This window comes from Pongo abelii, chromosome X (genome assembly GCF_028885655.2).
Source record: "Pongo abelii isolate AG06213 chromosome X, NHGRI_mPonAbe1-v2.0_pri, whole genome shotgun sequence".
NCBI lineage: Eukaryota > Metazoa > Chordata > Mammalia > Primates > Hominidae > Pongo > Pongo abelii.
Genome location: NC_072008.2, coordinates 85,393,930 through 85,407,839, shown reverse-complemented (window position 1 = coordinate 85,407,839; position 13,910 = coordinate 85,393,930). Strand labels below are relative to the sequence as shown.

General features: G+C 37.8%; 1 long non-coding RNA gene across 1 annotated transcript in view; it reads left to right on the top strand.

The window, feature by feature from the left end:
- Positions 1–477, top strand: part of LOC112130954 (uncharacterized) — a 129,186-nt gene extending 128,709 nt beyond the window's left edge. The window contains exon 6 of the long non-coding RNA XR_010139040.1: positions 259–477. This is a non-coding gene — a long non-coding RNA (uncharacterized LOC112130954). The remainder of the gene's footprint in view (positions 1–258) is intronic.
- Positions 478–13,910: the final 13,433 nt, after the last annotated feature.

Here is a 13,910-nt window from a genome sequence, read left to right as displayed (position 1 = left end):
TTACGTTATTAGTGAAAAAAGGATAAAAAATCTAACTTTTAGATTAAAAGGATAAAAAAAGTGACTTTTGTTACTTCAAATTACAGATTTGAAAAGCTTATTTATGAAACAGGTAGTAAGGAACCAGTAAGTAAGGGAGAGAGATGTAAAGAAATTTACTTATATGAAGATGTGTTTTTGGTAAAGAAGTTTATAAAGAAAAGATAATAATTTTGTCTGAGAAAGGATCATGTATGGTAAATTTTTTTTGGCCTACAGTAAAATGTCTGATTATCTAAAGAAGAAGAAGGAGAAGAAGAAAATCTGGGGCTGAATGAAAAGCCCAGGAGTGATGCGGATGGTCTATGTAAGTCATATGTAATCTTTCCTGTTTCTCAGTTTGTCTATCTTCATGCACATATAGGGAAAATAGAAAGTCGAAAACATTTAGATAATAACATACTCTTTAAAACCTGATACAGAATTGGAGAAATTTGGCTAATTAACATTTTCATAGCTAAAGCTCTTAGTCTTGATTAAAGAAAATAATAAATATTGTAAAGAAATGCATCAGCAGTTTGGCAATCCTTTTTTAATATACTTAAGCATGAAGCTGGATTTAGTGTGGTCAAATTTGACATTTATGTTTGCATTGCTTCACACTGTGTTTACTGTTTTACATGGATAGTGCTGGCACTGGAGTGCTTACTGGTCATGTGCTTAGAGTGAATTTCTTGATTGCACAGGATGTGTGGTGATATTGGTGGACCTAAGGATATTGAATTGTGTATCAGGAATAAAATATTCATTATTAGGGTTTTTGGGGACTCAGGGGAACACTGTAGCCTCCAGTATAGACTGAGTAAGAAAAATTTAGGGATGGTTTCCTGTTTCAATAGTTTGGGTTGGTTTCAGATTTCTTCCTTTGATGAAAAAAAATCTGTGATATGGGTAAAAAGTTTTAATGTTCAGGAAATATTGGCTTTGTTCTTCAGGAAATTATATTGATTAGGATTTCTCTCAAGCTAATTTAGTTGTGTTTACTACTATTAAATTAATGTGACATTCATTTGGATTAAGTAGCGGAAAAAGGCGAGACTTTCTAGTGATTTTTTTTTTATCTCAAGCTGTCAATCACTGATGGGTCTTCATGTGTGTACATGAAAATAAAATATGTGCAAGTGTTGCAATGGTTTGAAAACTTTGGTGGTTAAAGTTACCTAATCACTTGTCAGTACTGTACCTAGAAACCAATCTTGGAAATGTGTGATGATATGCTTTTGAAAATAGCTGAAAATAAATTGGTTGCTTGTTTTTACTTTGTCCTTGTTTTGCTGCATAGTATTTAAGTGAAAGGAGATTTTTTCTCATATTGAATTTTCAAAACTGATATTTGCATTTGCCATTTTTTTATGATGGAAAGAAAAATTAGTTGTCTTACCTTGATAAGTTTATCATAGGACTTATCACATTTTTTATGCTTTTGGTCACAGTTCTGTCGCTAGAATACTAGCAAGTAGACATATGCAATGAGTAACCTAACTACTTTAATACATTGGTTTAAAGTACTGCAGGTAGTAATTCCTACACACCAAATCACAACGTTTTAATTTGCAACATGTTAGAGAAAAATGATAGGACCTTCTTTTTTTTTTTTTTTTTTTTTTTTTGGAGATGGAGTCTCGCTCTGTCGCCCAGGCTGGAGTGCAATGGCGTGATCTTGGCTCACTGCAAGCTCCGCTTCCTGGGTTCAGGCCATTCTCCTGCCTCAGCCTCCTGAGTAGCTGGGACCACAGGCGCCCGCCACCACGCCCGGCTAATTTTTTGTATTTTTAGTAGAGACGGGGTTTCACCGTGTTAGCCAAGATGGTCTCGATCTCCTGACCTCGTGATCCGCCCACCTTGGCCTCCCAAAGTGCTGGGATTACAAGCGTGAGCCACCGCGCCCGGCCAATAGGACCTTCTATAGTATAAATATCCTATTAACTCATGCTTGTGCACCAACCACTGTTAAATTTTGATCATTGACATCAGTCAAAGCTTCATCTTCTGACTTGGGAGAAGGTGACACTCAAAATTCTCTTTTGAGACACAAGACTAGTAACTAAATTATTCAGTCCCCCTAGGCCCAGGGACTATCGTGGAAGAGGTGGACTCATGAGATTGTAGGGGCTGATCTTGAGGGATAAGATTAGTTCACAGATTCTCTATAAATTAAACATTAATATAAAAAAGGACACTGATGCAAGACCAGCATCTGTACCCATGTATTACAATAACAGTGTTTTATTGGAGCATCGTTCTGCTCTTTAAAAGAAAATTATAAAAGGTTATACAAGTTTATGGAAATCTTACCTTATGGTCAGACAGATTAAAATTAGATATGGTCATAAGGTTTTATTAAAATTAACTTTAACATTACTAATACCCAATAGAAAGGTAAAATTTTGGTTTTCTCTTTTGAACAAAATGTTTGCGTAATATTAAGGGATAAAAGATTTTGTTTAAAAATCTTGAAACAAGAGAAAATGGACAGACAACATACCAAAATGTAGGATATGCAACAAAAACAGTTCCAGGGGGAAATTTATAGAAATAAACAAATACATTAAGAAAAAAATATATTGAACCTCACTTTATACCTCAAGGAACTAGAAAAAGAAAAACAAACTATTTTCAAAGTCATCAAGATGAAAGAAATAACAAGGAACTGAGCAGAAAGAAATAAAATAGACACTGCAAAACAATAGAAAATGTCAAGGAATTTGAGAGCTGATTTTCTAAAAACTTAAGTAAAATTGACAAACCTTTAACTAGATCAAAAAAGAAAAGAGGTTCCAGTTCAAGATGGCTGACTAGAAGCAGCTAGTATTTGCCTCTCTCATAGAGAAGAAACAAAGTTATAAATAAATACTAAATCTTTAAATGGATCATCTGAGAGCTTATGCTGGGATTCACCAGGAAATCAGTGGGATCAACAGATAGCCAAAAGGAGTGAAGCCATGAAGTCAGGCTGCTGCCCACCTGGGATTGGCTTGGAGCTGGGGGAAGCTCCTCAACATGAGAAAAGGGTGAGTGAGTGAGAGTCCCCTGGGGGTTCCACAATTCTATCACAGACTTTTGCAATGCTGAGCATGGGATAGCCCTCTTGACACCCCCAGGCATTCAGACTGATACAGAGAGCCACCTGGAATCTGTGAAGAGGCAACACTCAAGCCCACATGAAACCTCACAGGCTTTTGATCTCTAAGCAGCTCAGTGCCAGCTTCTGTTGCCCCACAAAGAGGAGAGGCAAAGCACTTTTGCATACCTCTAGGATAAATGTCACAGCCATAGTACTGAGGAGCAGCCAGACTGCATACTGTGTGACCCCTACCTCCACTGCTCCTTGCCAGGTTGGGCTTGCTGACTTGGGCCCCCAGTGCAGTTGCCCCACCCCTGCCTGATCACTGTGGTTATGACTGTGTTCCTCTGAGTGCATAACTCTAAGAGGTAGGTGGCAAGTTCTTTAAAATTGCCACTGTCACTGTCCTATCCCCTGCTGTTGCCAGGCCTGGGAGAGAACAAGGAGGTGGGAGCACTTTCGCATGCCTCCAGCACAGATGCCACAGCTGAGATATCGAATAGTAGTGGGCAGGCTGCATGCTTCACAACACCCCACCTCTGCTGCCCCCTGCCAAATGGGGGCTTGCCACCTTCTGGCCCACGGTGCAGCTGCCCCACTCCCACTTGGACACGACGGCCACAGAACAGTTCCTCTGAGAGACCAATTCCCTGAGGGCAGCAACAAGCTTTTGGCAGTTGTCACTACCACTGCTTCTGCCCCTACCATGCACAGACCAGCACAGGTGTGAGGAAGCTTGGCACCTTTGTGTGCCCCCAACAGTGAAATCCAGTGCCATTTGTGTGGGAGGGAAGTGTAAATGTGCCATGTGCCTGACAGCCACCAGTCTATTGCCCTAGCTTAGGGGACTTGCCCTCCTCAGTGAAAGGCCTATAGCCTATAGCTGCCCTTCCCTGGTGAACATTTTAACTGCAGCCCAGAGACCTTCTGAAAACCCAACTCCCACAGACCTGTGATCTTCCCACAGACTCCTTCTGCTTAAGTGTTCTGCCTGTTCCATCCTGAGATTTCTGCTGGTGATCTGGGGACCAGTCCACTCCTTTTCATCACAGCCAGCAATTGAACTCTGGGATAACCTGACCCTATTCCAGCACCTTCAGGACTTATTCACACTGTCCGGTTGGCCATCTAGGGGCCTGGGAACTGTAGAACTACCTGGGCCATTCTAGCATTGCTGGTATGTGGCCACTTCCCCCATAGCTTAAAGTGGAGCTGAGCCAAGTAGCCGACGTCACCACAACCAACACCCACCCACATAGGCTGAAAGGTGGAGCCTCCTACTCCACATGAAGCAGCGTCATCACCACATCAGAGAACAAGAGCACCATAAAGTTATCTGTATCAGAATGAGTGAAGAGGTTCCATCCAAAAACACCTCCCATGGAGAGTTGCAAGACAAGCATTTCCTATGGTTCTAAAGCAGCGTTGTTTTCTGAGGTAAATACCCAAGATGCATTGTCTCATGGCCATGGAAAGCTAGGACATGGACACACAAGAGTGAGGTTAGGAGCAGAAGTTTAATAGACAAAAGAAAGAGAAGAGCTCTCTCTTGCAGAGAGAGGGGTCCCAAACAGGTTTCTGTTTTGAGGTGAAATGCAGGGGTTTTATAGATAAGCCTGAGGAGGCAGTGTCTGATTTACATAAGGCATGAAAGATGGGTCAGACCAAGTGTGCCAATTGCATAAGGTGTGAAAAACTGGTTAGGGCTAGGTATGCCATTTCTATAAGGTGCAAATAGCTGGCTGCCCCCACCCTAATCTTTTGTTATGCAGATGAATTCTCTACTTGACTGGCACCATGTTGCCTGTTTCTTTACTGTACATTTGGTAACAAAGAAAAGGAAAGATGAAGCTTCCATGCTGGATATGCCGGGCCACCAGGTAGCCTTTTTCTATTGGCACAGCTGCCGGCATTTCCCCATGCAAGCTTCCAGCTTGCTTATCTATGTTTATAGCTTGATTTTTTAAGCTGCTCTTGTAGGGTGACCCCCTGAAACTATTGCTACAGAATAAAAGATGAAATGCTCCTGATTACTGTAAATACAAAATTGCATGCAGGATTGTGTAAAGACTGCCAGAATGAGCCAACAGCACGTGATGTGCTTCCCCCTGCAGAGAGCCTATGAACAGACGTGCAGTCAGGGAGGTTTCACATCACCAAGATTCCAATCCCAGAAGAGCAGATGTTCATAGCTCTGGGAATGGAATGCGACCCTTGTGGAGAGCCTATAAACGATGCATGAGGGGCGCCTGTCCATATGGATAAGATAGGGCTATAAATGCCCTCATCTTGCCACGGCTTTTCTAGGTCTCTTTAGGGTTAAGGCATACTCCCTTCTGAGAATTTCTGGTCTAACCGGTTGTCTAGCTTCATGTCCTGTTTCTATGGATTGTTTGTCACCAGCTTTTGCTGCAGCTGTTACTGCTGATTAATATTTTGCTAATCATAGGTTATGGAAAGACTGTGTTTCTGTTTTAAGGCTCTGTTAGAAATTACTGATGTACACTCTATATTGTAAATTATTATCTCTGTATACTGTACTTCTGCATATAGATGTTATGTTAAAGAATTACTTCATTCCCATGTGACCATCTCACCTCATAATCAAATGACCCTAAATCCCTTACTAACCTACCCCTGCCCTCACTAAACTTAATAATAAACGCTGGTATATCCAGTGCATTGGCAGAATTGTGGGACCAGAAGTCGGTGACCCCTCTGGACCCAGCTTTCACTATCTTGTGTGTGTCTATTATTTCTCAACCTGCCAATCCACCTGGGGACAAAGAAAGAGCCCCGTTGCATTGCAGGCTGCTGGCCAGATCCCGCAATATGCTCTTTATTAGGAAAAAAATAATTTCTTGGGCTGCTTTTTGTTAGAAAGGAAGCCCTGCCAAGAACTCTGTTACCCTCACTATCTGCCTAAATAATTTTTCTTCTAGCTCCTGTATCAGTTCTCAACCACATTGTGGTCTGGGTATAGACTATAGTGTGCATTTGAACTGAGACTCACAAGCCCTAGGACAGGGGCATGGTAGGGAAACAGATATCATTCCTGCCTATCTAGTATGTGGAGCCAGTGCAGCCATCTCTCCCCACACAGAGACCTCAGCATATTTCACCAGGAGCTCGCTGCAGCCACCCTCATCAGGCATGGTGCCTGAGCTTGCCACTGGGGTATCGATTGGCAAGCCAGGGGTAAAAGCTCTGCCCAGCTGTGTCCCCTGCTTGTGAAGAACACTAAGTTCCAGGCACCACAAACTCCACTATCCATCCCCTCACCTGAAACAACAGAGATCATCTCACACTAAACAAAGATCAAGTTCTCACCCATATATTTGTGCTGCTGCTGGCTCACTCTTCTAAACACCATCTACTGGCCTGTATGTTGAACTGCACACCTCATGATAAAACCTGCTAACAAAAGTGCATAGGACCATAGAAGCAGCCAAAAGACCCTACCCAACATATTCTACAGTCATATCCTGTAAGAAGGGTTGGGGGGGGGGGAATAAAAAAATAGGGAAAGGGAAAAATCCTTTTTTCATGAAGGTAATTTAAAAAATTAGAAGTGGTAGCTACTCTAGATGAGAAGAAACCAGCATAAGAATTCTGACACCATGAAATACCTGAATGTTGTGACCACCAAAGGATCACACTAGCTCTCCAGCAATAAACCTTAACCAAAATGGAAACTCCGAAATGACAGATAAAAAAATCAAGGTTTGGATTACAAAGAAGCTCAAGGAGGCCAAAGACGAGATTGGAAATCAATAGAAAGAAATTACTGAAGCAATCCAGGAAATGAAGGATGAGATAAATATCTTTAAAAAATCAATCATAATTCTAGAATTGAAAAGTGTACTTAAGGAATTTCAAAACACAATGGAAAGCTTTAATAGACTACACTAAGCAGAAGAAAGAATTTCAGAGGTTGAAGACTGGTCTTTTGAAGTAACAAATTCTGACCAAAATAGAGAAAAAGAATTTAAGAAAATAAACAAAAGCTTCAAGAAATATGAGATTAAGTAGAGTGACCAAACCTATGAATTATTGGCATTCCTGAGAGAAAAATAGAAAAAGTAAACAACCTGGAAAACACGTTTGATAGAATAACTCAATTTTTTTTTTAAATTTCACTAGAGAGTTAGACATTCAGGTACAAGAAATTCAGAGAACACCTGTGAGATGCTATACAAAATGAACATCACAAAGGCATATAGTCACCCGACTATGAAATGTCAGTGCTAAAGAAAAAAATCTTAGAGGTAGCTAGAGAAAAAAGGTCAGATCAACTGCAAAGAAAAACCAAGCAGATTGACATTGAACAGCAGAAACCCTACAAGCCAGAAGAGACAGAAAACCTAATTTCAGGATCCTTAAAGGGAAAAAAATTACAGTGAAAAATTTTGTATCCTGCTAAACTAAGCTTCATAAATGAAAGAGAAATACAGTCTTTCCTAGATAAGCAATCACTAAGAGCATGTGTCACCATTAGACCAGTCCTGCCAGAAATGCTCAAAAAAGTTATAAATATGGGACTGAAAGGACAATAGTCATCATCAGGAAAGGACATAGAAAGCTTACAGATTCTTTAAAGCAAATACATAATTGAAATTTCAAAACAAAAAGCTAATAACACTGTGTCAGTAACAAAACTTCACATATCATAATTAGCTTTGAATGTAAAAGACCTAGATTCCCCACTTAAAGATATAGAGTGGCAAATTGGCTTACAAACAAAAAGATACAACCATTGAGTGTCTACAAGAGACCAATGTACTGGCTAAAGACACATTCAGACTCAAAGTAAAATAGTGAAAAAAGATATATCACACAAATGGTAAAGAAATGGGAGCAGGAGTAGCCATTCTCATATCAGATAAAACACATATTAAATCAACAAAAGTAAAAAATTACAAAGAAGGACATCGCATAATGATAATGTGTTCAATACAACAAAAATATTTAACTGTACTAAATATATATGCAACCAACACTGCAGAATATGTATTTATAAAACAAATACTACCAGACCTCAGAAAAAAATTAACAGCAATACGAGGATAGTGGGGGACTTCAACACCCCATTGACAACACTAGAAAGATTGAGTCAAAAAAATCAGCAAAGAAACTTTGAACTTAAAATGTTCTGTAGAGCGAATGGACCTACACAGACATATACAGAATATTTTATCCAACAACTGCCGAATATGCAATCTTCTCATCTGTACATGGAACATTCTTTAAAATCGACCTTATGTCTAGCAATCAGGCAAGTCTCAATGAAAAAAAAAAAGAAATTATATCAGTTATCTTCTTGGATGACAGCAGAACAAAATAAGAAATAAAAACTGAGAGAAATTCTCAAAACTACACAAGTACATGGAAAGTAAACAACTTGCTCCTGAATGACTTTTGGGTAAACAACAAAATCAAGGCAAATTTTTTTTTAAATCCTTTAAACAAATGAAAATAGAAACACAACATAGTAAAACCTCTAGAATACAGCAAAAGCAGTGCTAAAAAAGAAAGTTTATATCTGCATCCAAAAGGTAAAAAGATCTCAAATTAACAATCTAATGTTGTTCCCCAAGGAACTAGAAAACCAAGAACAAACTAACCCCAAAGTTAGCAGAAGAAAGGAAATACTAAATATCAGAGCAGAACTAAATGAGATTGAGAGACCAAAAAAAGATACAAAGGATTTAAAAAAATGAAAATTTTTTTGAAAGGACAAACAAAATTGTTAAATTACTGGCTAGACTGAGACAACCAAAAGTTTCAAATATATACAATCAGAAATAATAAAGATGGCATAAATAAAACTGACACCAGGAAATAAAAAAGACCATCAGAGCCTGCTAGAAATACCTCTATGAACACAAACTAGAAAACCTAGATGAATTGAATAAGTTCCTGGGAAAATACAATCTTCCAAGATTGAACCAGGAAGAAATATAAAACCTGAACAGACCAATAATGAGCAATGAAATCAAATCAGTAATAAATAATCTCCAAACAAAAAAAGTCCAGGACCAGTTGGATTCACAGCCAAATTTTATCCAACATACAAATGAGAGCTGGTCCCAATTTGAGTGAAAATATTCCATAAACTCAAGGAGTTTAAATCCCTTCCTAACTCCTTATATGAATCCAGTATCAATGATATAAAAATTGGCCAGCACAGAAGAAAAGACGAAAACTACAGGCCAGTATCTCTGATGAACATAAATGGAAAAGTCCTCAATAGTAGCAAACCAAATCCAAAAGCACATAAAAATATAATTTACCACAGTCAAGTGGGCTTTACTCCAGGGATGCAAGGATGTTTTCAACATACACAAATCAATAAGCATGACCCACCACAGAAACAGATCTAAGAACAAAAATCATGTAATCACATCAGTAAATTCAGAAAAAAAGCACTGGATGAAATCCAACATCACTTCCTGATAAAAAACCCTCAACAAACTAGGCATAAATGGAACATACTACAAAATAATAAGACAAGCCCATATATGACAGACCCACAGCCAACATCGTACTGAATGGGGAGATATTGGAAGCATTTTAGCATGATGCCCACTGTTAGCACTCCTGTTCAAGATAGTGCTGAAAGTCCTAGCCGGAGCTATCAGGCAAGAGGAAAAAAAAAAAGGTATTAAAATAAGAAAAGAGAAAGTCAAGTTATTTCTGTCCACTAATGACATAATTGGATACCTAGAAACCTGCAATGACTCCTCTGGAAGACCTCTAGACCTGATTAGCAACTTCAGTAAAGTCTCAGGATACAGTATCAATGTATACAAATTAGTAGCATTTCTGTACGCCGATATTGTTCAATCTAAGAATGAAATTAAGAATGAAATCCCATTTACAATCGCCAGAAAAAAAATAAAATACCTAGGAATAATTTAACCAAGGAGACGAAAATTCTGTACAAAGAGGATTACAAAACACTGATGGAAGAAATTGTAGATGTCACAAATAAATGGAAATTCACCTCATACTCAGGTATTGTAAGAATCAATATTATTAAAATGACCATACTACCCAAAGCAATCTACAGATTCAATACAATTCGTATCAAATAACCAATGTCATTTTTCACAGAATTTTTTTTAATAAAATTCATATAAAACAAAAAATCCTGAATAGCCAAAGCACTCCTAAAAAATAATAAATCTGGAGGCCTCATGTTACCTGACTTCAAATTATACTACAAGGCTATAGTAACTAAAGAAGTAGGGTACTGGTACAAAAATAGACACAAAGATCAAGCGAACAGAATAGAGAACTCAGAAATAAAACCACATGCCTACAAGAAACTGATTTTCAATAATGTAGACAAAAGTAAACAATGGGAAAAGGACACCTTATTAAATAAATTATCCTGTGAAAAATGGCTAGCCATATGCAGAATAAAAGTGCACCCCTATCTCTCAGCATGTACAAAAATTAAATCAAGATGAATTAAAGAGCTAAATATATAACGTGAAGCTGTAAAAATCTTAGAAAACACTTAGAAAAAAAACTCTTCTGGACATCAGCCTAGGCAAAGAACGCATGATCAAGATCCCAAAAGCAATTGCAACAAGACCAAAAATAGACAAATGATACTTAATCAAATTAAAAAGCTTTGGCACAGCAAAAATAAATAAATAAATAAATAACAAACAGAATCAACGATCTACAGAATAGGAGAAAATATTTCCAAATTATGCCTCTGAGAAAGGATTAATGCCTAAAATATGGAAAGAACTAAAATGATTCAACAAGACAAAAATAGACAACCCCATAAAAACTGGGCAAACAACATGAACATATATTTTTCAAAAGAAGAAACACAAGCAGACAGGAAACACATAAAAAATTCTAAACATCACTAGTAATCAGAGAAATGCAAAATAAAACCACACCAATATACTATCTTACACCAGTCAGAATGACTTTTATTAAAATGTCAAAAAAACTACAGACGGTGGCATCGATGCAGAGAAAAGGAATATTCATGCATTGTTGGTAGGAAGGTGAATTAGTTTAACCTCTATGGAAAACAAAATGGAGATCTTTCAAAGAACCAAAAATAGAATTACTATTCATCCCATCAGTCTTATTACTAACTACCCAAAGGGAAAAATCATTATATCAAAAAGACATGTGCACTCATATGTTTATCACAACACTCTTTACAATGGCAAAGTCATGGAAACAACCTAAGGGTCCACCAACAGTTGATAGGATAAAGAAAATGTGGAATATATTATGTGATGGAATACTACACAACCACAAAAATGGACACAATCATGTCCTTTGAAGCAGTATGGATTGAGTTGGAAGCTATTACTCTAAATGAACACACACAGAAGCTGAAAATCAAGTATTACATGTTCTCACTTATAAGTGTGAGCTAAACAAAAGGTACACATGAACATAAAGATAAGAAAACAAACTTTGGGGCCTCCAAAGAAGAGAGGGTTGAGGGAGAGTTAAAAATTATCTACTTGGTACAGTGTCCAATATTTGGGTGTCAGATACATTAGAAGCCCAACCCCCACCATTATACATGCAATACCATGTAACAAGCGTATGTACCCCAGATTTAAAATAAAAATATATACAAAGAGAAGATGCAAACTAATAAAATCAGAAATGAAAAAGGGCACATTACAACTGATACTACAGAAATACAAAGTATCATAATAGATTACTATAAACAATTATATGCCAACATATTGGATAACCTAGAAGAAACTGGTAACTTTCTAGACAAATACAACCTACTAAGACTGAAACATAAAGAAACAGAAAATCTGAACTTACCAATAATGAGTGAGGAGATTGAATTACTAATCTAAAACCTCCCAACAGAGAAAAGCCCAAGACATGAAAACTTTAATGCTGAATTCTACCAAATATTTAAATAGCTAATACCAATCCTTTAAAACTGTTCCAAAACACTGAGAACTAAACACTTTTTAACTCATTTTATGAGGCCTGTATTACCCTGATAGAAAGCTAGACAAGGATACTGCGAGAAAAGAAAACTACAAGTTAATATTCCTGATGAAAATCGATGTAAAATTTCTTAACAAAAGCATAGCGAAACAAATTAAGAGCACATTAAAAGGATCATACACCATAATCAATAAGGATTTATCCCTTGAATGCAAGGATGTTTTAACATATGTAAATCAATAAATGTGATTCAACACTTTAAAACAATGAAAGGCAAAAATCATATGATTATGTCAATATACACAGAAAAAAATAAAATTCAACATTCTTTTACAATAAAACCTCTCAACAACAAAAAAGGTACAGAAGGAATGTACCTCAAGATAATAAAAGCCATATATGAGAATTACACAGCTAACATCATACTCAATGCTGAATAGCTGAAAGGTTTTTCTGTAAGATTAGTAACAAGACAAGGTTGCTCACTTTAGTCACTTCAATTAAGTATAGTAGTGGAGGTTTTAGCCAGATAAATTAAGCAAGAAAAAGTATAAATGGCATCTAAATAGAAAAGTAAGAAATAAAATCATCTCTGCAGATTACATGTTCCTTTTTATTTTATTATTATTACACTTTAAGTTTTAGGGTACATGTGCACAATGTGCAGGATAGTTACATATGTATACATGTGCCATGCTGGTGTGCTGCACCCATTAACTCGTCATTTAGCATTAGGTATGTCTCCTAATGCTATCCCTCCCCCCTCCCCCCACCCCACAACATTCCCCAGAGCATGATGTTCCCCTTCCTGTGTCCATGTGTTCTCATTGTTCAATTCCCACCTATGAGTGAGAACATGCGGTGTTTGTTTTTTTGTTCTTGTGATAGTTTACTGAGAATGATGATTTCCAATTTCATCCATGTCCCTACAAAGGACATGAACTCATCATTTTTTATGGCTGCATAGTATTCCATGGTGTATATGTGCCACATTTTCTTAATCCAATCTATCATTGTTGGACATTTGGGTTGGTTCCAAGTCTTTGCTATTGTGAATAGTGCCGCAATAAACATACGTGTGCATGTGTCTTTATAGCAGCATGATTTATAGTCCTTTGGGTATATACCCAGTAATGGGATGGCTGGGTCGAATGGTATTTCTAGTTCTACATCCCTGAGGAATGGCCACGCTGACTTCCACAATGGTTGAACTAGTTTACAGTCCCACCAACAGTGTAAAAGTGTTCCTATTTCTCTACATCCTCTCCAGCACCTGAAAGCAATGGCAACAAAAGCCAAAATTGACAAATGGGATCTAATTAAACTAAAGAGCTTCTGCACAGCAAAAGAAACTACCATCAGAGTAAACAGGCAACCTACAAAATGGGAGAAAATTTTCGCAACCTACTCATCTGACAAAGGGCTAATATCCAGAATCTACAATGAACTCAAACAAATTTACAAGAAAAAAACAAACATGTTCTTATATACAGAAAACCGCAGACGGCCTGGCGTGGTGGCTCACGCCTGAGGCAGGTAGATCACGAGGTCAGGAGATCCAGACCATCCTGGCTAACACAGCAAAACCCCATTCTCTACTAAAAATACAAAAACTTAGCCCGGCGCGGTGGCGGGCGCCTGTAGTCCCAGCTACTCCAGAGACTGAGGCAGGAGAATGGCGTGAACCCGGGAGGCAGAGCTTGCCATGAGCCAAGATAGCGCCACTGCACTCCAGCCTGGGTGAAAGAACGAGACTCCGTCTCAGAAAAAAAAGAAAGAAAGAAAGAAAGAAAGAAAACCGTAAAGACTCCACAAAACCTGTTAGAAATAATAAATTCATTAAAGT